The sequence below is a fragment of the Narcine bancroftii genome, chromosome 2, assembly GCF_036971445.1.
Source record: "Narcine bancroftii isolate sNarBan1 chromosome 2, sNarBan1.hap1, whole genome shotgun sequence".
Lineage (NCBI taxonomy): Eukaryota > Metazoa > Chordata > Chondrichthyes > Torpediniformes > Narcinidae > Narcine > Narcine bancroftii.
The window spans coordinates 176,952,011-176,956,787 of NC_091470.1; the positions used below are offsets into that span (position 1 = coordinate 176,952,011).

Sequence of the window (4,777 nt, forward strand, 5' to 3'; positions counted from 1 at the left end):
ACACTGTGGCGTGGAATTTAGATCACAGAAACAAACCATTTGGTCCACGTTGGTGTTCCTGCTATCCTGGAGACTCCCCATCCACCTTCCTCTTTCCTGATCCTAATGGTACACATCAGCCCTGAATTGTGCGGAGAGTTTTTTTCTGCCCACTCCACCTGCTGAAGAATTGTGAATGGAATTGAACAGTGTGATCATCAATGAGCAGATCCACTTCTCGTTTATTTCTCTTATTTCCTAACTGCAAAGGAAGAGACAATTCAGTCTGTGCCACCTTCCTATGAAATATCATTCACTTATTATATCCTTGTTAGCTATTCCTTCTCACATTCCCTCCAACATTGTACTTTTATGTATGACAATAAACTTATTAGGGCTATAATTTAAATTTTAAATTTAGACAAACACATACAGCACAGTAACCTTTCGGTCCTGAGCCCATGCTGCTCAATTAACCTTGCAACCCCCAGTACATTTTGATCGGAGGGAGGAAACCGGAGCGCTCAGGGAAAACCCACACAGATATGGGGAGAACTGTCCTTACTGGCAGCACGGGATTTGAACCCCGGTCCCCATCGTTGGACCTGTAAAGGCGTTGCGCTAACTGCTATGCCAATCATTCCACCTTTTTCACTTTTTAAAAAAAATGACGAAGCATAGTAGAAAGTCTTGTCCGGTCCGTGAAACACATGCCAACCAACCCTGGTACAATTTTGAAGCACCCAGAGGAAACCCACCATGCAAGGTCACGGGGAGAAGGTACAAACTCCTGAAGGATGACGCCAATTCAAACCCAGGTCACTGGGACTGTAATAGCATTGTGCTAACCAGTACTGTGCTGCCTGAACCCATTCACTAAAGTAAAACCAAGTTAACTTCCCAGGCTGAAAGTCAACTCTCAATTTGGTCTGGACATTTATAGATTTTTATTAACTTTTTTTAAAAATATGGAACGCTTCACGAATTTGCGTGTCATCCTTGCGCAGGGGCCATGCTAATCTTCTCTGCATCATTCCAATTTTAGTATTATGTGCTGCCGAAGCGAGCACAGATTTTTATTAACTAAAGAAGCATGGGGAATTGATGCATGTCTGATGTTAGGTCACAGATGTCCCATTCCCTGTCCCAAACTCACCAGACACTATGAAACGTGCATGTAAAAATCAATTTATTTTCACCCACAGTGAAGTTAATGCTCATTTGCAAACAGTTTGCTGGAAAATTTTCCATCACTGGAGATCACGTCATTCTATATGAGATGGTTCTTGTGGAGAGTTGCATGAGGTCTTAGACCATGATGTCCTGGGGTATTGCCACCAAGGTGTCACCAGCCTAACCTGGACTGGGATGAGCAGAGGTGAGCAAATAACCCACCTTCATCTCAGGGACCCACAGGCGCACCAACACTAGCTCACCTCCATTCATTTTCCCTTTCTCCAAGTGTGTGACTGCTCCTTTCTGCATCCCCAAAGCAACAGGTGTCACTCTTCTCCAGATACCATGCTGATCATCTAATGGACTATCCATCTCCCAAGGCACCAGTTGTCAGTTTGGGGCTCCCTTCCTTCCCCAGATGCCATTCCCTTTCCATTCTGCCTATCATTTGATCCCAGTCAGATCCAAAGATTGCTGACTTCCTGCATCAATAGGAGGACTGTGCATTTTGTCTCACATAGTCCTCAACCAGTAAGTGGGGTGGGACGTGAGTGGGCATCACTACCAGTAATGAAAAAGATAAAGCCTTTCCCAACTTCAGTGCTTCACAACACCAGTCCTCCCGTCTTCTAGCAGAGGTCAGGTGTAGGTAGGTGTGTGTGTGTGTGTGTGTGTGTGTGTGTGTGTGTGTGCGCGTCTACATGCATGTCAGTGCGTGTGCAGTTTGCTGCTTTTCTCCCACATCCTAAAGATGAGTCGATGTCAGCAGGTTAATTGTTCTCTGTAAATTGCCCCCAGTGTGTGGGTGAGTAGAACCTGGAGGAAGTTGATGGGAATGTGGAAAGAATAAAATGGGATTAGTACAGGACTGGTGTAAATGGTGCTTATGGTCAGCTCAGAGTTGAGAGCTGAAGGTCCTTTTCCTGTGCTTTGTGGCTCAATGACGTTGTACTATTGCTGGACTCACCCACCTGAGCCACAATTTCATAGGATCTATTTCCACGCGTAATAAAGGGCTTTTAATGTGTGTTTGCCCGCAGTTCCCATCAGAAACACCAGATGGCAATCTTTGCTGCACTTTACTGTATTAGCCACCTTGCCACAGTACCTGTTGGGATGCAGCTAATGAGACATTACCCCAGCAGGCCAGTACACTCAAATTCCTGCACCTTTGGGGATCTATAAAAGATTCTGCAGTCATGAGCTGGGCCCCAGAATCATATGAGAAATAAATGTTAGTAACCTGGTCGGCAAAACAGGGCAAAGGGAGGCAACTTTGCTCATCAGGGAACCAGCAATTGGCAGATTGGGAATTGTATCACTGAACCAGGGAGTGACAATTCACCTTGTCCTGAGGAGTCCTGACAGTGGATGTGGAGACAGTTTCCTCTTGGAACTAGGAGTCATTGTTCAAAAACAAGGGGCCCACTGGGAATGAGGTGAATTGTTTTCTCTCAGAGGGTGTTTAATCTGCAGAACTCAAAGGGCAGAGATGGCACCTTTGTATATTTTTAAGGCAGAGGTAGTTTTTTGATCAGAAAGGGGCTGAAATGAAAGGGTACTGGGAGTGTTGGTTAGGTTTTGCAATCAACCTATTCCTGCTTCTAATCTGTGCTTTCCCACTGATACTGAATAATGACATCCATCCCATCTCCCTGCCATGTTTACAAGTCCTTTATTATCCTCAACGAAAACAACCCAATATTCCTTTTTTGACTGGTCTCTCGTTCCAATGGCTTTCTCCACCTCCCGTGAACTTCTAGCGCCCTGGATTCCCATGATGTGAGACCTCATCATAGACCTCACCAAAGACTTTTCCTGGTTGGAGGTGAGAAGGGTCATTTCCTGCCACATCTTCTGCATTCAAGCTGAGTCCTAATCCCGAAGCGTGCCCCCCTCAACGTGGCTGCGGTAAAAATGAGATGATCACCCACCTCCTTGTATTTGGATAGAGATGTAGAGGTCATCAAGATTCAGATTTGAGATTTTTTGTTAGACATCACATACAATCCTGAGATTCTTTTTCTGTGGGTGAGGAAGAATTACCACTTATTGGTAGTGTAAAAAAAAACTGTACGCCGCATACACATGTGAATAAATGAAGAAATGTAAATAAACTGACTGCAATATATAGAGAAAAAAAATCAATAAAGTGCAAAAGTAAGGGGCCTTAAATGAGTCCATGATTGAGTTTGTTGTTGAGGAGTCTGATGGTGGAGGGGGAGCAGCTGTTCCTGAACCTGGTGGTGGGAGTCTTGTGGCACCGATACTGCTTTCCTGATGGCAGCAGCGAGAACAGGGCGTGTGCCGGGTGGGTGTGGATCCTTGACGATCGCTACTACTCTCCAACAGCAGGGTTCCCTGTAGATGTTCTCGACGGTGGGGAGGGTTTTGCCTGTGATGTCCTGAGCTGTATCCACTCTCTTTTGGAAGTCTTTACGCTGAAGGAATTGGTGTTGGTCAGCACTTTTTCCACCACATATCTGTAGAAATTTGCCAAGCTTTCCGATGTCATACTAAACCACTGCAAACTCCTGAGGAAGAACAGGCACTGATGTGCTTTCTTCATGATGCTGTTAGTGTTGGGTCCAGGAAAGATCCACCGAGTTATTAATTCCCGAGAACTTAAATTTGCTCACCCTCCTGATCTCTGATTCCCCCCAGTGAGCCTTGCATCATACACCTCTGGTTTTCCCTTCCTGAAGTTAACATTCAGCTCCTTGGTTTTGGTGTCATTGAGTGTGAGGTTGTTGTTGGTGCACCATTCAGCCAAGTTTTCCATCTCCCTCCTGTACACTGACTCATCCCCTTCCTTTATACAACCCACTACCATTGTATCGTCAGTGAATTGGTAGATTTGTTGAACTGAGCCACACGGTCGTAGGTGTATAGAGAGTAGAGCAGAGGGCTAAGAACGCAGCCCTGTGGTTCTCTGGTACTGATGGAAATTGTGGGGGGATGTTCTTACCAGTCCTCACTGATTGTGGTCTGGAGGTAAGGAAATCCAGGATCCAATTACATAGGTATTGGAGTTTTGGATCATCATCGAGGTTCGCCCTGCATTCTCATCCAGATTATTAATGCAAACAATGAACAACAGTGGGCAGTGAGAAACAACTGTACACCACCACCTTCTATCCCATTGGTGAGCTAGCCCTGGGTCCCATGCAATGTAACCTTCTGGACCAGCCTACTGTGCAGTATCTTGTCAAAGGCCCTTCGAAAGTCCATAGCAATGAACATACATGATTCAACAGAGAGGTGCTGCGAATCAATGAGGGGAACAGAGGGTTAACAGGTTGGATGCAGATTTTACTGAGAGAACGGTTGCCAAGGGAATGAGATTCAGGAGTTAAATGGAGGAAATCAACAGCAGATGGAGGAAAAATGTGGAGAGACTGGAAAAGTAAAACAGGAAATAACAGAGTAATTGACTGCATGAGAGATGGGGTGTGATTGTTAACTGGGCAGTGACCATTGCTTTGTTTAAAATGCAACCCAGACTTGGTCTCTGTTCAACTGTAGTTTTCTTATTGAAGAGAAAGCAAAATGGTTATGACCTGATCTGCAGGACGCTGTTGACCGTTTAACAAAAATTATTTCCAGGAACACTGGAAAGACA

General features: G+C 45.1%; 1 non-coding gene across 1 annotated transcript; it reads right to left on the bottom strand.

Moving 5' to 3' along the window:
* Nucleotides 1–941: 941 nt before the first annotated feature.
* LOC138755963 (U6 spliceosomal RNA) lies at nucleotides 942–1,049 on the bottom strand. The gene has a single exon (XR_011352659.1). It is a non-coding gene; the product is annotated as a U6 spliceosomal RNA (small nuclear RNA).
* Between the last annotated feature and the right edge of the window lie 3,728 nt (nucleotides 1,050–4,777).